The sequence below is a fragment of the Aristolochia californica genome, unplaced genomic scaffold, assembly GCF_029961685.1.
Source record: "Aristolochia californica isolate CCGP_79_NKW_82.1479 unplaced genomic scaffold, dmAriCali1.0.hap1 SCAF_6, whole genome shotgun sequence".
Taxonomy (NCBI): Eukaryota; Viridiplantae; Streptophyta; class Magnoliopsida; order Piperales; family Aristolochiaceae; genus Aristolochia; species Aristolochia californica.
In genome coordinates this window covers 27,092,812-27,115,925 of record NW_027182257.1, presented here as the reverse complement: position 1 = coordinate 27,115,925, position 23,114 = coordinate 27,092,812, and the positions used below count along the sequence as shown (strand labels likewise).

At 35.2% G+C, this 23,114-nt stretch overlaps 1 non-coding gene across 1 annotated transcript; it reads left to right on the top strand.

Annotated features, from left to right (window-relative positions):
• Positions 1-13,861: 13,861 nt before the first annotated feature.
• On the top strand, positions 13,862-13,968 carry LOC137935599 (small nucleolar RNA R71). Its single transcript, XR_011109299.1, has one exon. It is a non-coding gene; the product is annotated as a small nucleolar RNA R71 (small nucleolar RNA).
• The last annotated feature ends 9,146 nt before the right edge of the window (positions 13,969-23,114 follow it).

Here is a 23,114-nt window from a genome sequence, read left to right as displayed (position 1 = left end):
TGGGAGAGTGAAAACTCACATTTGGATTTGAAAAAAAATTGAACATCCAAAATGGAAATGCACCAATGCAAAAGGAGATAATTCCAAGGAAGTATCTGTGATTTTTAAAGATTGTAAACTCTTTTATTTTTTTGTATATTAGGTTTTACAATCATCGGAAGATTGGTGGTGAGGCATTTTTAACTAAGTGTTGACTCTCAAACCATAAGTCATTTCTAACAAAAATTATAGCCGTTACACGTCATTAATCGATCAAAACATTTAAAATGATCTATGATTGATAGGTCAACTTTTTGTAAAATTGGCAAAAAGTGGGTTTTTTGGCTCTGTTATATATCCCATCGTACGTTTACTTGAGAATTAAATTTTTTCTACTCCTATAAATTTTAGGATCATTAGGTTATTTGCATCTTCAACATGTTTCAAGCATGCATATCCACCACATTTAAAAGTTGTTAGGATCAATTAGAAATCTCTTCCTTATACAATTCCACCAAGCCAATATGGGTTGTACTAGTTGAATTTCCCAAACATGGATAAAAAACTTTGGTGTTAATTTTTAGTGCGTGAAATAATTTTCTTGATTTACATTTATTATAGCTTTCAATTTGTTGCATACATAAACTCTAAAATTTTCATTTTGCTGCGATCTATTTGCTTTATCTTTTTGTTTATGAGAAAAATGAGACCGTGAAAACTCAAGTTTAGATTTGAAAAAAAATTGAATATCAATAATGGAAATGCACAATTGCTGAGAGAGATAATTCCAAAAAGTATCTGTGAATTTTAAGGATTTTAAACTCTTTTAGTTTTTTATAAATTAGGTTTTGCAATCATCGGAAGAGGGGGGGGGGGGGGGGTGGCATTTTTAACTGAGTGTTGATTCCCAAACTATAAGTCATTTCTAACAAAAATTATCGCATTTACACATCATTAATCGATCAAAACATTTACAATGATCTATGATTGTTTGGACCACTTTTTGTAAAATAGGCACAAATTGGGTTGTTTGGCTCTGGTAAATATCCCACCCCACCAACTTGAGAATTTAATTTTTTCTACTCCATGAAATTTTTGGATCATTAGGTCATTTCCATCTTCAACATGTTCCAGGCATGCATATCCACCACATTTAAAACATGTTAGGATCAACTAGAAATCTCTTTCTTATAAAATTCCACCAAGCCATTAGGGGTTGTACTAGTGGTATTTCCCAAACATGGATACCAAAACTTTGGTGTTCATTTTTAGTGCGTGAAATAATTTACTTCACTTACTTGTTTTATTATTGTTTTCAATTTTTTGCGATACATAAACTCAAAAATTTTCATTTTGTTGTGACCTATTAGCCTTAACTTTTTGTTTACGAGAAAAATGGGAGAGTGAAAACTCAAGTTTGGATTTGAAAAAAAATTGAACATCCAAAATGGAAATGCAAAAATTCTGAGAGAGATAAATCCAAAAACTATCTGTGATTTTTAAAAATTATCAACTCTTTTAGTTTTTCATATATTAGGTTTTGCAGTCATCGGAAGAGGAGGGGGACGGGGCATTTTTAACTGAGTGTTGACTCCAAAACCATAAGTGATTTCTAACAAAAATTATAGTCGTTACACATCATTTATGGATCAAAACGTTTATGATGATCTATGATTGTCGGGTCCGCTTATTTTAAAATAGGCAAAAAGTAGGTTGTTTGGCTCAGGTAAATATCCCATCGCACATCAACTTGAGAGTTTAATGTTTTCTTCTCCTTGAAATTTTATGATCAATAGGTGATTTGCATCTTCAACATGTTTCAGGCATGCATATCCACCACATTTAAAACATATTAGGATTCAATTATAAATATCCTTCTTATAAAATTGCACCAAGCTATTAGGGGTTGTACTAGTGAAATTTCTCCAACAGGGTTAATAGAACTTTGGTGTTCATTTTTAGTGCGTGAAATAATTTTCTTCACTTACATTTATTATAGTTTTCAATTTTTTGCATACATTAACTCTAATTGTTTACAAGAAAAATGGGAGAGTGAAAACTCAAGTTTGGATTTGAAAAAAAAATGAACATCCAGAATGGAAGTGCACAAATGATGAGAGAGATAATTCAAAAAATTATTTGTGATTTTTAAGGATTATAAACTCTTTTATTTTTTACAAATAAGGTTTTTCAATCATGCGAAGAGGGGGGCGAGGCATTTTTAACTCAGTGTTGACTCCCAACAATAAGTCATTTCTAACAAAAATTATAGCCGTTACACATCATTAATCGATCAAAACATTTATGATGATCTATGATTGTTTGGTCCACTATTTTTAAAATAGGCAAATAGTGGGTTGTTTGGATCAGATAAATATCCCACAACACGTTAACTTGAGAATTTATTTTTTTCTACACCTTGAAATTTTATGATTATTAGGTCATTTGCATCTTCAACATGTTTTAGGCTTGCATATCCACCACATTTAAAACATGTTAGGATTCAATTATAAATCTCTTTCTTCTAAAATTGCACCAAACTTTTAGGGGTTGTACTAGTGGAATTTCCCAAACATGGATAACAAAATTTTGGTGTTCATTTTTAGTGCGTGAAATAATTTTCTTCACTTACATTTATTATAGTTTTCAATTTTTAGTACACATAAACTCTAAATTTTTCATTTTTATGTGATCTATTTGCCTTATCTTTTTGTTTAAGAGAAAATACGAGTGTAAAAACTCAAGTTTTGAGTTGAAAAAAAGTTCAACATTCAAAATGGAAATGCACAAATGATGAAAGAGATAATTCAAAAAACTATCTGTCTTTTTAAAGGATTGTAAACTCTTTTATATTTTATATATTAAGTTTTTCAATAATTGGAAGAGGGGGGCGAGGCATTTTTAACTGAGTGTTGACTCCCAAACCATCAGTCATTTCTAAAAAAAATTATAGCCGATACACTTCATTATCGATCAAAACATTTACAAAGATTTGTGATTGTTAGGTCCGTTTTTTGTAAAATTTGCAAAAAGTGGGTTGTTTGGCTCGGGTAAATATCCCACCGCAAGTTAACTTTAGAATTTTATGTCTTCTACTCCTTGAAATTTCAGGAATATTAGGTCATTTGCATCTTCAACATGTTTCAGGCATGCATATCTACCACATTTAAAACATGTTAGGATCAATTAGAAATCTCTTTCTATTAAAATTCCACCAAGCTGTTAGGGGTTCTACTAGTGGAATTTCTCAAACATGGATAACAAAACATTGGTTTTCATATTTGAGCGTGAAATAATTTTCTTTACTTACATTTATTATTATAGTTTTCAATTTTTTGCATACATAAACTCTAAAATTTTCATTTTGTTGTGATCTATTTGCCATATATTTTTGTTTATGAGAAAAATGGGTGAGTGAAAACTAAAGTTTGGATTTTAAAAAAATTGAACATCCAAAATGGAAATCCACAATTGATGAGAGAGATAATTCAAAAAACAATCTGTGTTTTTGAAGGATTTTAAACTCTTTTAATTTTTATATATTAGGTTTTCCAATCATCGGAAGAGGGGCGAGGCATTTTAACCTGATTGTTGACTACCAAACCCTAAGTCATTTCTAACAAAAATTATAGCCGTTACACATCACTAATCGATCACAACATTTACAATAATCTATGATTGTTAGGTCCACTTTTTGGAAAATAGGCAAAAAGTGGGTTGTTTGAATCTGGTACATATCACTCCGCACGTTAGCTTGAGAATTTAATTTTTTCTGCTCCATGAATTTTTTTGATCATTAGGTCATTTGCATCTTCAACATGTTTCAGGCATGCATATCCACCACATTTAAAACATGTTATGATCAATTAGAAATCTCTTTCTTATAAAATTCCACCAAGCCATTACGGTTTTACTAGTGGAATTTCCCAAACATGGATAACAAAACTTTGGTGTTCATTTTTAGTGTGAGAAATAGTTTTCTTCACTTAATTTTTTATAGTTTTCAATTATTTGCATACAAAAACTCTAAAATTTTCATTTTATAGTGATCTATTTGCCTTATCATTTAGTTTACGAGAAAAATGGGAGAGAGAAAACTCAAGTTTGGATTTGAAAAAATATTGAACATCCAAAATGGAAATACACAAATGCTGAGAGAGATAATTCCAATAAGTATCTGTGATTTTTAAGGATTGTAAACTCTTTTGGTTTTTTATATATTATGTTTTGCAATAATTGGAAAGGGGGCGGGGGGGAAGGCATTTTTAACTGAGTGTTGACTCCAAAACCATATGTCATTTCTAACAAAAATTATAACCGTTACACATCATTAATAGATAAAAATTTTACGATGTTCTATGATTGTTATGTCTGATTTTTGTAAAATAGGCAAAAAGTGGGATCTTTGGCTCTGGTAAATCTCCCACAACATGTTAACTTGGCAATATAATTTTTTCCACTCCTTGAAATTTTTGGATCATTTGGTCATTTGCATCTTCAACATGTTTCTGGCATGCATATCCACCACATTTAAAACATGTTAGGATCAATTAGAAATCTCTTTCTTATAAAATTCTAGCAAGCTATTAGGGGTTGTAATAGTGCAATTTTCCAAACATCAATAACAAAACTTTGGTGTTCATTTTTAGTGCGTGAAATAATTTCCTTCACTTAAATTTATTATAGTTTTTAATTTTTTCATAAAAAAACTATAAAATTTTCATTTGGTTGTGATCTATTTGCCTTATCTTTTTGTTTACGAGAAAAACGGGAAAGTGAAAATTCAAGTTTGGATTTGAAAAAAAATAGAAAATCCAAAATGGAAATGGACTAATGCTGAGAGATATAATTCAAAAAAGTATCTGTGATTTTTAAGGATTTTAAACTCTTTTAGATTTGTATATTTTAGGTTTTGCAATCAGTGGAAGAGGGGGAGAGAGAGAGAGGGGGGGGGGGGGGGGGGGGGGGGGGGGGGGGGGAGGTTTTTTTTACTGAGTGTTGACTCCCAAACAATAAGTCATTTCTCACAACAATTATAGCCATTACACAGCATTAATTCATCAAAACATTTACGATGATCTATGATTGTTAGGTCCACTTTTTGTAAAATAGGCAAAAAGTGGGTTGTTTGACTCTGTTAAATATCCCACGGCACGTTAACTTGAGAATTTTATTTTTTCTACTCCTTGAAATTTTTGGATCATTAGGTCATTTGCATCTTCAAAATGTTTGTGGCATGCATATCCACCACATTTAAAACATGTTAGGATCAATTTGAAATCTCTTTCGTATAAAATACCACCAAGTGATTAGGGGTTTAGCTAGTGAAATTTCCCAAACATGGATAACAAAACTTTGGTGTTCATTTTTAGTGCATGAAATAGTTTTCTTCACTTATATTTACTATACATTTACACTTTTAGTTTTATATATATTGGGTATTGCCATCTTCGGAAGAGGGGGGTGAGGCTCGTTTAATAGAGTGTTGACTCCCAAACCATAAGTCATTTCTCACAAAAATTATAGCCGTTTCACTTCTTTAATCGAACAAAACATTTAAGATGCTCGACGATTGTTAGTTCCTCTTTTTATAAAATAGGCAAAAAGTGGGTTGTAAGGCTCTAGTAAATATCCCAATGCATGTTAACTTGAGAATTTTATTTTTTCTACTCGAAATTTTTGGATCATTTGGTGATTTGCTTCTTTAACATGTTTCAGCCATGCATATCCACCACATTTAAGACATGTTAGGATCAATTAGAAATATCTTTCTTATAAAATTCCACCATGCTATTAGGGGTTGTGATGTAGAATTTTATTACATCGGCTTTAATACCTCGTAAGTGTACGAATCGTTCATGTAATTTAGCGGGAAGCAAGGGTCATATCCACAGGGAGGACTGAATTTTGTGTATTCTTCAGTCAACTAGCCTAACCAAATATGATGAATTAATATGAATTAAACACTAATTATATCCTAAATTATCAAGCAATCATCTGGTTAACTACTTACACAACAGGAAACGTTAACTCTGGATTTTACGGTGATTCTTGCCTCTCTCGAGCATCACGTAACCACGGATCCGATTACTCAATCCTTGCATCTAGCCCCTCTCGGGCACATAGAGTGAAAGACAGAAATCGGATTAAAATACCAAAATCCAACCTCAATTATAATCCTACCCTAATTAGCTAATTTAATCAAATATCCGAAAAACAAATATTCAATAAACATTAATTATCAAATCAGATTCAATAAACATTCAAAACCTAAGTTCAAACTATATAAAAAATTAAATTCAAAAATGACGAATTACTCACCTTCTCCTTCCTCTTGCTCGGGCAGCAACTCGTTCTCACCGGTGCTGCAATTTCCCGAAATTGATGGCTTCGGGTAGCAAGAGTGAGTGGCCAGACGTAGAGACGACGCTGGCGACGAAGGATAGAAGCCGACGGACGGAGGTGATGTCCGGCGAAGAACGAAACACAGATGAAATTCTCTAACCGGCTCTCTCGAGTCTCGGTTGGAGTCGGAATAGCTCCGGGAATGGTCGGAAATACGTAATCGACGCCGGAGGATGGTCGAAATGCAGAATTGGTACCAGAGAAGCCCTCTCAGATCACCTCTCGGACTGGCGAGCGGACACTAGCACTATCGAATTCACCTCGACGGAGACTCTCTCGAGCTCTCCTTGGGTTTGTTCTCAGTTGCTAGACGGCGGTGGACGGCGGTGGACGGCGGTGGACGACGGTGGCGCGGCGGTGGACGACGGTGGCGCGGCGAAAGACAGTGGCGCGGAGAACGACGGTGGGAAAATCCTCTCGAGTCTTCCCCTATTTTCGGTGCTCTGTTTTGGTCGACGCCCTCTGTTTTCTCTTGACGCTCTCCTCCCCCCTTCGATGCTCCTCTTTTCCTTTAATACCATCTTATTTGTTTTAAAACGATTTGTCCTAAAAATCACCTCCATTTCACTAAGGGAATTTTGGTAAATATCTCCTTCACCACCAAAATTCTCCTGAAATTCCATAATTGAATCTATAAAAAGCATTTCAGGAAGAAATAAACCTTAAAAATAATGAAATATAATTCAGGAGAGAAAAATATGCAATATTGACAGTGATTAATGCCAAATTCAATAAATGCTCATGTCATTTGAAAATTGATAAATAACCACCTATAACACAATTATAAAGGTTATTCTATTCTAATTAACCTATTTCTCATGTCAGAATATGGCATCTATCACACCCCCAAACCTAAATCTTTGCTAGTCCCTAGCAAAACAACAATCGAACCAAAATTAAGCCTAGGAAAACAAAATGCCACTTTCTTAGGGAGCACGATTGCATTTAGCGCATGCAACAAGCCGCTAAACTCCTACTCTGTAGTAGTGGACGAGTTATTTCTCGTGAGGGTTTGCATGGAATTTACCCACAAAATTCATCTAAATCAATAATATAAAAAGAAAAACTGAAGAAAATTTACTCCTCATTAGCATATGACTAACACTTAGTATCGTAAAATATCTGAAAATCATATGAGATCTTGTGGAATTTGAAAACCTTGTGTAAAATATAGCCTATTATCAATCCAAATACACACATTGTTACTCCACCAGAACCAATGTGACCCATAAGCTATTACTTCAACAGAATAAAGAGGCAACAAATAACAATAAAATCCTGGTCACATCACACTTAAGAGAAAATAGTAGAGTAAGCCTGTTGTCTGACAATCTCACAAAAGAAATATACCAATTTCAATCTTGACCTGCAACTTCTTTCAAATTACAATTCATCATCAAAGTTAAGGAAACTCATTGCTTCCAGATTTAAAATCATTTTACGCTATTACCAGTGCACTTTTGCTATTACCAGCATAATTTTTGTTTCACTGGATACTTTTGGTATTACCACCATTTTGCATTCGTCTTCACTGCACATGCATTTATTTTTAAGTAACCGACTATCCGATGCATGTCCCTGGGTTTTCCCTGGCTGTTTCTGAAGTTATCTGTCTTTTGCAAGCAAGAGCATTTCCATTTGCATTCATACATTACAACAAGGAATTTCATTGAGGTATCAAAGGAATGAGTTCAAACAGGCATACAAGACTATTCAGACTAACATAGATCAACACTAGATTTACATGTTCTCTTTTGCAGCTAAGTTCCAACTCTAATGCAATAGTAAGTTATCCCACTGAATTCTCATGGATCACAACAAATGATATCAGATTTCTAATAGGCATATTCTCACAGTTTTACGAAAACTTTTGAAACACATTTGAGCAACTTATTTTAACTCTACTAATGTTAACCACATACTAAGAGGAGTAATTTGAAAACCACGAACAAAAATCAAAAGAAAATTATTGCTAAGACAAAAAGAGTCGTTCCCCACCCCACACCCCCCCCCCCCCCCAAACCTAAACCTGACATTGTCCTAAATGGGGAAAAGTTAAAACACTAGAACGACTACACAAAGGAATAACAACTTAGCTAGTTATACTCCAGCAGGGTGAGGGTTAAGCTCCCTCAGGGCTCCTAAATCCATAGGTGGGACCATATGTGTTTGGTCATCAACAATAATATCGAAAAGTGAATAAAAACCCCAAGAATGATACATAGTCTCCCTCGAAGAAGGTTTACTCGTATCAGCCGTACCCGTAGGTAATCATCCGTAGATGAAACCGCTATCCCACATCACACTTTGAAGAAATCTCTGTGTGACTGGCCACTGAAGGCAGCAGGAATCACGCGCTGAACACAAGTCCTTAAGTTACTCACCATAAGGTTTTCATTCAATACTTCAAGATCGAACTGGTCAATCCCAGAACGGTTGTTTGAGCACAGACCTCTCAAACTAGGGACCAAAAGTCTGGTCATCGACTACCGGAATCATTTATGCTCTCAGCCGGCAAGAGAGTACCCCGAGTCCATGATGGGGCCAACATCGCCGGGGGACCTCCAATCAATCAAGACCAGAGTACACCAAAGGTTATCCCAAATAAGAATGAATAAACCAAAAAAATTAAAAATAAAACTGTAATGTACAAAGGGATAGAAACGTGGGGATTGCCCACAATGTGCTAAGTTTATAGTCGTAAGCCAGACTCTGACACATTCAAGATGAAATGACAGGTTCCTCCAAGAAAATCACTATCACCTCCTCCGGTGTGGAAACATTCTCAAGATACGGTTTGAGCCTCTAACCGTTAACTTTGAAGACCGACCCATCTCTGTGATTGCGGATCTCAATACCGCCATGAGGAAACACCTGTGTGACTTCAAATGGACCGGACCACCTGGATCTTAGCTTCCCTGGAAACAAATGCAATCGTGAGTTATAAAGTAAAACATTCTGCCCAACAGTAAAAGACTTGCAAAAAATAGATTTATCATGTAAAAGCTTTGTTCGCTCCTTATACAATTTGGCATTCTCATAAGCATCATGACGTATCTCCTCCAACTCATTCAATTGCAATTTTCTCTCCTCACCCACTAGAGTTAAATCAAAATTCAAAGCCTTAATGGCCCAATAAGCTCTATGCTCAAGCTCAACAGGTAGATGACATGCTTTGCCGAACACTAGGCGAAATGTAGACATCCCAATAGGAGTCTTATAAGCGGTTCGATAGGCCCATAAAGCATCATCCAATCGAGTGGACCAATCTTTCCTATCAAAGCGAACCGACTTCCCCATAATCCGTTTGATCTTCCTATTAGAGATTTCCACTTGACCTCAAGTTTGTGGGTGGTACGGAGTGGACACCCGATGAGTGATGGAATATTTCTTCAATAAGGTCTCAATTGCTCTGTTACAAAAATGAGATCCCCCATCACTGATGATCGCTCTTGGGGTACCAAACCGATTAAAGATATTTTCTTTTAAAAACTTTACCACCACTTTGTGATCGTTTGTCTTACATCCAATAGCTTCAATCCATTTAGAGATATATTCAACAGCAACAAGGATGTATTGATAGCCGAACGAGATAGGAAAAGGACCCATGAAGTCAATACCCCACACATCAAACAATTCAACAATAAGAATGGGGTTAAGAGGCATCATGTTCTTCCAAGACAAACAACCAGTTCGTTGGCATTTATCACACACCTGACAAAACTCATGGGTATCTCTAAATAATGAAGGCCAATAGAAACCACATTGCAAGACTTTAGCCACGGTCTTTCTAGCACCAAAATGTCCACCACATGCGTGGGAATGACAAAATTCAAGAATGTTGGCAAAGTCTTGCTCGTGTACACAACGCCTAATGACTTGGTCAGAACACACCTTGAACAAATAAGGGTCATCCCCAAAAAAATGTATGACTTGGGAAAAGAGTTTCAATCGATCTTGTTTACTCCAATAATCAGGAATCTTATGAGTTACAAGATAGTTGACTATGTCAGCAAACCAAGGCAACTGGGATACTTGGAGAAGTTGTTCATCAGGGAAGGAATAATTTAAAGGAAGGAATCCTTCCTGAGGTGCTACCCATATCCTAGATAGATGATCAGCAACAACATTCTCACAACCCTTCTTATCTCCAATCTCAAGGTCATATTCTTCCAATTGCAAGATCCATCTAATCAAGCGAGGTTTAGTGTCCTTGATGGATAATAAGTACTTCAAAGTAGAATGATCAGTGAACACTATAACCTTTGACCTTAACAGATATGATCTGAATTTGTTCAAGGCAAACACAACAACTAGCAACTCCTCAGTGGTAGTGTAATTCAATTGAGTATCATGAAGAGTGCGGCTAGCATACTGAATGACACAGGGCATTTTATCCGTCTTTTGCCCCAAAACAGCCCCCAATGCATAGTCAGAGGCATCACACATCAACTCAAAAGGCAAAGACCAAGTAGGGGGTTGGACAATGGGTGCAGTGGACAAACATTTCTTCAGTGTCTCAAAAGCATGAATACAGGCATCATCAAAAGCAAAAGCAACATCTTGAGCAAGCAAATTCGTCAAAGGACGAGAAATTTTGCTAAAGTCTTTAATTAAATGCCTATAGAACCTAGCATGGCCAAGGAAAGAACGCACCCCCTTCACAGAAGTAGGTGGTGGCAGATTGGCAATTAGGTCAACCTTGGCTTTGTCCACTTCTACACCCCGCTCAGACACTACATGTCCTAAAACAATTCCTTCTTTTACCATGAAGTGGCATTTCTCCCAATTCAAGACTAAATTAGACTTAATGCAACGGGACAATACGAGTGAAAGATTGTGCAGACATGTATCGAAACTAGAGCCAAACACAAAAAAGTCATCCATAAAGACCTCTAAAAAGTAACCAATCATGTCGAAAAAGATACTCATCATGCACCGTTGGAAAGTGGCGGGTGCATTGCATAAACCAAAAGCCATGCGTCTCGAAGCATAGGTGCCAAACGGACACGTGAATGTGGTCTTTTCCTGGCCTTCTGGAGCAATGGGAATTTGATTGTAGCCGGAGTATCCATCTAAGAAGCAATAAAAATTATGGCCGGCCAATCGCTCTAGTACCTGATCAATGAAAGGTAGTGGGAAGTGATCCTTCCTAGTGGCGGAATTAAGTTTTCTATAGTCAATGCAAACACGCCACTTGGTGGTAGTTCTTGTGGGAATCAATTCACCACTTTCATTTTTCATTATCGTTATCCCCCCTTTCTTAGGGACAACTTGAATTGGACTCACCCAGGTGCTATCGGAAATAGAGTAAATGATTCTTGTCACAAGCAACCTGATGACTTATTCTCTCACAACCTCCAGCATATGGGGATTTAACCTACGTTGTATCTCACATGAGGCTTTAGTCCCCTCCTCCAAATGAATACGATGAATGCATATGGAGGGGCTAATCCCTTTTAAGGCATCAAGAGTCCACCCCAATGCCACTCTGTGTGCTTGTAAAACTTAAGTCAATTGTTCCTCCTGCTCAGTACTTAAATCAGAGGAAATAATGACTGGTAATGAGTTCATGGGCCCCAAAAATGCATACTTCAACGTGGGAGGAAGTGGCTTAAGATCTAGATTGGAAGGTTCAAGAGGTTTGTCCAAGTCAAGATGAAGATCCTGTGGATGATCAGTTGTGATAACCTCATAAGCTTCCTCCAACAGAGGTACAAAATTGCGTAAAGAATCAACCTCTTGGAAATATGTTTCCTCATCAAAATAGTCCATGTCTAAAGATGTTATGCAAGACTCAAAAGATTCAAGAGTGGATTCGTCATCAAGCATAATAGTTTCTATCTTAAATGCAGGACTCAGATCATTAGACTCAAGTGGGTGGTGCCCGGCATTAAATACATTCAATGAGACCTTAAAATTTCCAAAAGACAACTCCAACTCACCACTTTTACAATGAATGATAGCATTAGATGTGGCTAAGAAGGGACGTCCTAGGATGATAGGAATTTGGTTGGTCACATTGACTACTGGTTCTGAATCAAGAACAATGAAATCAACCGGGAACAGAAATTTGTCCACTTTTATCAAAACATCTTCAACTATTCCTCATGGTATCTTGAAAAAACGGTCAGCTAGTTGAAGTGTGATGGGAGTAGGCTTCAATTCCCCCAAACCTAATTGCTAGTACACAAAGAAAGGAAGCAAATTCACACCTGCCCCTAAGTCAAGAAGAGGTCTCTAGATGGTATGTTCATCAATGACACATGAAATTGTGGGACATCCAGGATCTTTAACTTTAGGAGGAGTGTTGTGCTTCAGAATTGAGCTTACATTCTCAGTAAGAAAGACTTTTTTGTTAACATGTTGTTTTCTCTTCTGTGTACAAAGGTCTTTCAAAAATCGGGCATAGGAAGGGACTTGCCTAATAGCATCAAGAAGTGGAATGTTAATGTGAACCTTACTAAACAGTTCCAACGTTTCATGCATGCTATCTCCTTTCCTTGGTGGTCCCGATAACCTCTGCGGATATGGAGCTAGTGGGACTTGGTTAGGGATCTGCTTGGCTCTTGCTGGAGAACTTGGAGGTTCTTCACCCAATGATGTGTCCCCATTGTCATCCTTTGACTCCTTAGACTTCATGGTCCCTACCCCATTGTTCAACCCACGACCACTCCTAAGGGTGATTATGGCTTTGGCTTGCTCATGGTGGGGTTTGGAACTCAACCCACTCTCATGTGTGCTTTTGGGGTTAGGAATGGTTTGACTCGGGAGTCTATTTTGTGCTTGTTCACTCATGTGGCTGGCCAACTGACTCACTTGCATTTCAAGTTTAGCAATGGTGGACTGTGTATTCTGCATGAATAATTGAAGTGTATCCTCAAGTGAAGGTTTTTGTGGAATCAATGGCTGTTGAGTGAAGTGTGGGCACGGAGCTTGGGGTTGAGTAAACCCTGGAGGACCCCCAACCTGTGGGCCCTTAGACCATGAGAAATTTGGGTGCCTAGCCCAACCCGGATTATATGTTTCTGAAAAAGGATCATTCCGGTTTGGTCTATGAAAATTCTGGACTGCATTCAAGTCCTCAATGAGCTCTGGGTAGGATGAACTAGATGGACACATTTGTGTGGGATGAGATGAACCATAGCATATGGCACAGATAGTAGATGGGTTAGAAGCAGGTGAACTCTTGGACACCATAAGGGCATCAATTTTTCTAGTCAACCCCTCAATCTTGGCCATGAGCATAGGTGTTTCACTAACCTCATAGAGACCCCCTCTTTTAGCTTTGTGGGATCTCCTATCAACATTAAATGACGAACCCCATTGCTGAGATGGATCACTCAACATTTCAAAAAAATCCCACGCCTCACTAGCTCTCTTACCCATCAAACTCCCACCACTCGTTGCATCTACCATGGATCTAACCTGGGGTGTAAGACCTTGATAAAAGTATTGCACTAAATGCCATTTCTCAAACCCATGATGCAGACACCTACGGATATAATCCTTCCATTTCTCCCAAGCCTCATAAAAGTGTTCACCCTCCTGCTGCATAAAGTTGGAGATTTCTCTTCTGAGGGTTGTAGTTCTCTGAATGGGAAAATACTTGGACAAAAATTTTGTGACTAATGTGTCCCATGAAGTAATGCTGCCCACCTCTAAGGAATTAAGCCAAGACTTGGCCTTATCCTTGAGTGAAAATGGAAAAAGTCTTAACCGGACAGAGTCATCTGAGAAATTCTGGAATTTGAAAGTTGCACAAATATCTAAGAATTCCTTGATGTGGTAATATGAGTCCTCCTTCTCCAACCCATAGAATGTAGGGAGGAGTTGGATCACACCCGGTTTCATCTCATAACTGGCGGTAGTAGTGGGTGGCAATATAATGCAAGAAGGTGATGTGAAGTGGGATGGGATAGAATAATCCCTCAGGGCTCTACGGTCACCTGCTGCAGGTAACTGTACTGGTTCGCCCTGATTGGCCATGGTAGCTCCTAACTTGACTTCGGGTGTTTTCCTACAAATATGTTCTACCTCTTCAACAAAGGGAGCTAATGGTCCACCTAGGGAGCGGCGCCCGTGCATAAAAACACAAAAAGAAACAAAATGAACTATCAAATTAAGCTAACAAACTCACTACTAAAAATATGAAATAACTAGAAGAAATAAAAATAATTCCATACAAAATCACCAAGCTAAAATTATGAAAGCAAAAAATAAAAAATAAAAATAAAATAAAATAAAATAAAATAAAAATAAATCTAACCTAAGACCATGGAGAACAAAGAAATACACTTAATACGTGCCTCCCCGGAAATGGCGCCAAAAACTTGATGTAGAATTTTATTACATCGGCTTTAATACCTAGCAAGCGTACGAATCGTTCATGTAATTTAGCGGGAATCGAGGGTCATATCCACAGGGAGGACTGCATTTTGTGTATTCTTCAGTCAACTAGCCTAACCAAATATGATGAATTAATATGAACTAAACACTAATTATATCCTAAATTATCAAGCAATCATCTAGTTAACTACTTGCACAACAGGAAACGTCAACTCTGGATTTTACGGTGATTCCTGCCTCTCTCGAGCGTCACGTAACCATGGATCCGATTTCTCAATCCTTGCATCTAGCCCCTCTCGGGAGCATAGAGTGAAAGACAAAAATCAGATTAAAATACCAAAATCCAACCTCAATTATAATCCTACCCTAATTAGCTAATTTAATCAAATATCCGGAAAACAAATATTCAATAAACATTAATTATCAAATCAGATTCAATAAACATTCAAAACCTAAGTTCAAACTATATAAAAAATTAAATTCAAAAATGATGAATTACTCCCCTTCTCCTTCCTCTCGCTCGGGCAGCAACTCGTTCTCACGGATGCAGCAATTTCCCGAAATTGATGGCTTTGGGTAGCAAGAGTGAGTGGCCGGAGGTAGAGACGACGCCGGCGACGAAGGATAGAAGCCAACGGACGGAGGTGACGTCCGACGAAGAACGAAACAGAGATGAAGTTCTCTAATCGGCTCTCACGAGTCTCGGTTAGAGTCGGAATAGCTCCAGGAATGGTCGAAAATACGTAATCGATGCCGGAGGATGGTCGGAATGCGAAATTGGTACCGGAGAAGCCCTCTCAGATCACCTCTCGTCCTGGTGAGCGGACACTAGCACTGTCAAATTCACCTCGACGGAGAGTCTCTCGAGCTCTCCTTGGGTTTGTTCTCGATTGCTGGACGGCGGTGGACGACGGTGGTGCAGCGAAAGACAGTAGCGTGGCAAACGACGGTGGGAAACTCCTCTCGGGTCTTCCCCTGTTTCCGGTGCTTTGTTTTGGTCGACGCCCTCTATTTTCTCTTGATGCTCTCCTCCCCCCTTCGACGCTCCTCTTTTCCTTTAATACCATCTTATTTGTTTTAAAACGAATTGCCCTAAAAATCACCTCCATTTTACTAAGGGCATTTTGGTAAATATCTCCTTCTCTACCAAAATTCTCCTGAAATTCCATAATTGAATCTATAAAAAGCATTTCAGGAAGAAATAAACCTTAAAAACAATGAAATATAATTCAGGAGAGAAAAATATGCAATATCGACAGTGATTAATGCCAAATTCAATAAATGCTCATTTCATTTGAAAATCGATAAATAACCACCTATAACACAATTATAAAGGTTATTCTATTATAATTAACCTAGTTCTCTTGTCAGAATATGGCATCTATCAGGTTGTACTAGTGGAATTTTTCTAACATGGATAACAAACCTTTGGTGTTCATTTTTAGTGCATGAAATTATTTTCTTCACTTACATTTATTATAGTTTTCAATTTTTTGCATACGTAAACTCTTAAATTTTCATTTTGTTGTGATCTATTTGCCTTATCTTTTTGTTTACGCGAAAATGGGAGAGTGAAAACTCAAGTTTGGATTTGAAAAAAAAATTGAACATCCAAAATGGAAATGCACAAATGCTGAGAGAGATAATTCCAAAAACTATTTGTCATTTTTAAAGATTGTAAAATCTTTTAGTTTTTTATATATTAGGTTTTGCACTCATCGGTAGAGGGGGGGGGGGGGGGGGGGGGGGGGGGGGGGGGGGGCATTTCTAACAGAGTGTTGACTCCCAAACATAAGTCATTTCTATAAAAAATTATTGCCGTTACACTTCATTAATCGATAAAAAAATTTAAGATGATCTATGATTGTTAGGTCCGCTTGTTGTAAAATAGGCAAAAAGTGTGTTGTTTGGCTCTGGTAAATGTCGCACCGCACGTTAACTTGAGAATTTAATTTTTTTTACTCCTTGAAATTTTTGGATCATTAGCTCATTTGCATCTTCAACATGTTTCAGGCATGCATATCCATCACATTTAAAACATGTTAATATTAATTACAGATCTCTTTCTTACAAAATTCCACGAAGCTGCAAGGGGTTCTACTAGTGGAATTACCCAAACATCGATACCAAAACCTTAGTGTTTGTTTTTAGTTCGTGAAATAATTTTCTTCACATACAATTATTATAATTCTCAAATTTTTGCATACATAAACTCTAAAATTTTCTTTTTTTTGTGATCTATTTGCCTTTTTTTACAAGAAAAATGGGAGAAAGAAAACTCAAGTTTGGATATGAAAAAAAATTGAACATCCAAAATGGAAATATACAAATGGTGAAAGAGGGGAGGGCGAGGCATTTTTAACTGAGTGTGGACTCCCAAAACATAACTCATTTCTAACAAAAATTATAGCTGTTACACTTTGTTAATCGATCAAAACATTTACGATGATCTATGATTGTTAGGTCCGCTTTTTGTAAAATAGACAAAAAGTGGGTTGTTTGGCTCCAGTAAATATCCCACTGCACGTTAACTTGAGAATTTAAATTTTTCTACTCCTTGAAATTTTTGGATCATTAGGTCATTTTCTTCTTCAACATGTTTCAGGCATGCAAATCCACCACATTTAAAACATGTTTGGATCAATTAGAAATCTCTTTCTTATAAAATTCCACCAAGCCATTAGGGGTTGTACTAGTGAAATTTCCCAAATAAAGATAACAAAACTTTGGTGTAGATTTTTAGTGCGTGAAATAATTTTCTTGACTTACATTTATTATTATAGTATTCAATTTTTTGCATACTTAAACTCTAAAATTTTCATTTTGTTGTGATTTTTTTGCATTAAGTTTTTGTTTACGAGAAAAATGGGAGAGAGAAAACTCAAGTTTGGATTTGAAAAATAATTGAACATCCAAAATGGATAAGTAAAAATGCTTAGAGATAATTCCAAAAAGTATCTTTTATTTTTAAGGATTGTAATCTCTTTTAGTTTTTTATATATTAGGCTTTGCAATCATCGCAAGAGGGGGGCGAGGTATTTTTAACTGAGTGTTGATTCTGAAACCTTAAGTGATTTCTAACATAAATTATAGCTGTTACACATCATTAATCGATCAAAAAATTTACGATGATCAATGATTGTTAGGTCCCCTTTTTGTAAAATAGGAAAAAAGTTGGTTATTTGGCTTACATAAATATCCCACCGCACGTTAACTTGAGAATTTAATTTTTTCTACACCTTGAAAGTTTTGGATCATTAGGTCATTTGCATCTTCAACATGTTCCAGGCATGCATATCCACCACATTTAAAACATGTTAGGATCAATTAAAAATCTATTTCTTTTAAAATTCCACCAAGCCATTAGAGGTTGTACAAGTGGAATTTCCCAAACATGGATAACAAAACTTTGGTGTTCATTTTTAGTGCATGAAATAATTTTCTTCACTTATATTTATTATAATTTTCAATTTTTTCCATACATTAACTCTAAAATTTTCATTTTGTTGTGATCTATTTGCCTTATATTTTTATTTACGAGAAAAATGGGACAGTGAAAACTCAAGTTTGGATTTTAAAAAAAACTGAACATAAAAAATGAAAATGCACAAATGCTGATAGAGATAATTCCAAAAAGTATCTGTGATTTTTAAGTATCTCTTTTAGTTTTTTATATATTAGATTTTGCAATCATCGGAAGAAAGGGGGAGAGGCATTTTTAACCAAGTGTTAACTCCCAAACCATAAGTCATTTCTAATAATAATTATAGTCGTTACACATCATTAATCAATCAAAACATTTATGATGAGCTATGATTGTTAGGTCTGCATTTTGTAAAATAGGCAAAAAGTGGGTTGTTTGGCTGTGGTAAATATCCCATAGCACGTTAACTTGAGAATTTAATTTTTTCTACTCATTGATTTTTTTGGATCATTAGGTCATATGCATCTTCAAAATATTTCAGGAATGCATATCCACCACATTTAAAACATGTTAGGATCAATTAGAAATCGCTTTCTTATAAAATTCTATCAAGCCATTAGGGGTTGGTTGTACTAGTGGAATTTCACAAACATGGATAACAAAACTTTGGTGTTCATTTTTAGTGTGTGAAATAATTTTCTTCATTTACATTTATTATAGTTTTCAATTTTTTGCATACATAAACTCTAAAATTTCCATTTTTTTGTGATCTATTTGCCTTCTTTTTTTTTACGAGAAAAATGGGAGAGTGAAAACTCAAGTTTGGATAGAAAAAAAATTGAACAAGCAAAAAGGAAATGCACAAATGCTGAGAGAGATACTTCCAAAAAGTATCTGTGATTTGTTAAGATTGTAAACTCTTTTAGTTTTTTGTGTATTAGGTTTTGCAATCATCGGAAGAGGGGGGGGGGGGGGGGGTTGGGGGTTGGTGGAGAGATATTTTTAATTGAGTGTTGACTCAAAACCATAAGTCATATCTAACCAAAATTATAGTCGTTACACATAATTAATCCATCAAAAAATTTACGATGATCTATGATTTTTAAGTCCACTTTTTGTAAAATAGGCAAAAAGTGGGTTGTTTGGCTTGGTAAATATCACACCGCACGTTAACTTGAGAATTTAATTTTTTCTATTCCTTGAAATTTTTGGATCATTAGGTCATTTGCTTCATCTACATGTTTAAGGCATTGATATCCAGCACATTTAAAACATGTTAGGATCAATTAGAAATCTCATTCCTATAAAATTCCACCAAGCCTTTAGGGGTTGAACAAGTGGAATTTCCAAAACATGGATAACAAAACTTTGGTGCTCATTTTTAGTGCATGAAATATTTTTCTTCACTTACATTTATTATAGTTTGAAATTTTTTTCATACATAAACTCTAAAAATTTCATTTTGTTGTGATCTATTTGCCTAATATTTTTGTTGACGAGAAAAATGGGAGAGTAAAAACATAGATTTGGATTTGAAAAAAAATTGAACATCCAAAATGGGAATGCACAAATTTTGAGAGAGGTAATTCCAAAAAGTATATTTGATTTTTAAGCATTGTAAACTCTTTATGTTTTTTATATATTAGGTTTTTCAATCATCGAAAGAGGGGGGGCGAGGCATTTTTATGTGTGTTGACTCCCAAACCATAAGTCATTTCTTAAAAAAATTATAGCCGTTACACATCATTAATCAATCAAAATATTTACGATGATGTATGATTGTTAGGTACTCTTTTTGTAAAATAGTAAAAAAGTGGGTTGTATGGCTTTGGTAAATATCCCACGGCACGTTAACTTGAGAATTTAATGTTTTCAACTCCTTTAAATTTTTGGATCATTAGGTCATTTTCAACTTGTTTTAGGCATACATATCCACCATATTTAAAACATGTTAAGATCAATTAGAAATCTCTTTCTTATAAAATTTCACAAAGCTATTACGGGTTGTACTAGTGGAATTTCCCAAACATGGATAACAAAACTTTGGTGTTCATTTTAAGTGCAAGAAATAATTTTCTTCACTTATATTTTGTATAGTTTTACATTTTTTGCATTCATAAACTCTAAAATTTTTATTTTGTTGTGATCATTTTGGCTTACTTTTGGTTTACGAGAAAAATGGGAGATTGAAAACTCAAGTTTGGATTTAAAAAAAAAAAAAAAACTTCCAAAATTGAAATGCACAAATGCTGAGAGAGATAATTCCAAAAAATATCTGTGATTTTTAAGGATTGTAAACTCTTTGATTTTTTTATATGTTAGGTTTTGCAATCAATCGGAAGAGGGGGGCAAAGGAATTTTTAACTGGGTGTTGACTTCCAAACCATAACTCATTTAAAACAAAAATTATAGCCATTGCACATCTTTAATCGATCAAAACATTTATGATGATCTATGATTGTTAGGTCCATTTTTTTAAAATAGGAAAAAAGCGGGTTGTTTTGCTCTGGTAAATATCCCACCGCACAATAACTTGAGATTTCATTTTTTCTACTCCATCAAAATTTTGGATCGTTAGGTCATTTGCATGTTAAACATGTTTTAGGCATACATATCCACCACATTTAAAACTTGTTAGGACCAATTAGAAATCTCTTTCTTAAAATTCCACCAAGCCATTAGGGGTTGTACTAGTGGAATTTCCCAAACATGGATAACAAAACTTTGGTGTTCATTTTTAGTGCATGAAATAATTTTCTTCACTTACATTTATTATAGTTTTCAATTTTTTTAATGTATAAACTAAAAAAATTTCATTTTGTTGTCATCTGTTTGCCTTATCTTTTTGTTTATGAGAAAAATGGGATAGTGAAACCTCACGTTTGGATTTGAAAAAAAATTGAACATCCAAAATTGAAATGAACAAATGCTGAGAGTGATAATTCCATAAAGTATCTATGATTTTTAAGGATTGTACACTATTTTAGTTTTTTATATATTTGGATTATAAGGTAATTTGTATCTTCAACATGTTTCTGGTATGCATATCCACCACATTCAAAACATGTGAGGATATATTAGAAATCTCTTTCTTATAAAATTTCATCAAGCTATTAGGGTTGTACTAGTGGAATTTCCCCAACATGGATGACAAAACTTTGGTGTTCATTTCTGGTGAGTGAAATAATTTTCTTCGCTTACATTTATTTTATTTTTTAATTTTTTGTGTACATAAACTCTAAAAATTTCATTTTGTTGTGATCTAATTGCCTTATCTTTTTGTTTACGAGAAAAATGGAAGAATGAAAACTCAAGTTTGGATTTGAAAAAGAATTGAACATCCAAAATGGAAATGCACAAATGCAGAGAGATAATTCCATAAAGGTTCTTTGATTTTTCAGGATTGTATACTCTTTTAGTTTTTTCTATATTGGATTTTGCAATCATTGGAAGAGGGGAGGGGGGGGTGGAGGCATGTTTGACTGAGTGTTGACTCCCACACCATAAATCATTTCTCACAAACATTGTAGCCATTACACAATATCAATCGATCAAAACATTTATGATGATGATCTATGATTGTTAGGTCCGCTTGTTGTAAAATAGGCAAAAAGTGGGTTATTTGGCTCTGGTAAATATCCCACCGCAGGTTAATTTGAGAATTTAATTTTTTCTACACCTTGAAATTTTTGGATCATTAGGTCATTTGAATCTACAAAATATTAGAGACATGCATATCCACCACATTTAAAACATGTTAGGATCAATTAGAAATCTCTTTCTTATAAAATTCCACCAATCCATTAGTGGTAGTACTAGTGGAATTTCCCAAACATGGATAACAAAACTTTGGTGTTCCTTTTTAGTGCGTGAAATAATTTTCTTCACTTACATTTATTTTAGTTTTCAATTTTTTGCATGCATAATTTTTATTTTATTGTGATCTTTTTGCCTTGTCTTTTTGTTTACAAGAAAAATGAGAGAAAGAAAACTCAAGTTTGGATTTGAAAAAAAATATAACATCCATAATGGAAATGCACAAATTCTGAGAGAGATAATTCACAAAAGTATCTGTGATTTTTAAGGATTGTAAACTCTTTTAGTTTTTTTATCTATTAGGTTTTGCAATCATCGGAAAATGGGGGGCGAGGCATTTTTAGCTGACTGTTGACTCTCAAACCATCAGTCATTTCTAACAAATATTATAGCTGTTACACATCATTAATTGATCAAAACATTTATGATGATGTATGATTGTTAGGTCCGCTTTTTGTAAAATAGGCAAAAAGTGGGTTGTTTAGCACATGTAAATCTCCCACTGCATGTTAACTTGGCAATTTAATATTTTTTATTCCTTGAAATTTTTGGATCATTTGGTCATTTGCATCTTCGACATATTTCAGGCATGCATATCCACCACATTTAAAACATGTTAGGATTCAATTACAAATCTCTTTCTTATAAAATTGCACCAAGATATTAGGGGTTGTACTAGTGGAATTTCCCTTACAGGGTTAACAAAACTTTGGTGTTCATTTTTAGTGCGTGAGATAATTTTCTTCAATTAAATTTATTATATATTTCAATTGTTTGCATACATTAATTCTAAAATTTTCATTTTGTTGTGATCTATTTGGCTTATCTTTTCGTTTACGAGAAAAACCAAAAAGGGAAAACTCAATTTTGGATTTGAAAAAAAATTGAATATCCAAAATAGAAATGCCCAAATGGTGAGAGAGATAATTCCAAAAAGTATCTGTGATTTTTATGGATTTTAAATACTTTTATTTTTTAATATATTAGGTTTTGCAATCATCGGAAAAGGGGGGGGGGGGGAGCGTGTTTAACTCAATGTTGACTCCCAAACCTTAAGTTATTTCTCATAAAAATTATAGCCGTTACACTTCATTAATTGATCAAAACATTTACAATGATCTATGATTGTTAGGTCCGCTTT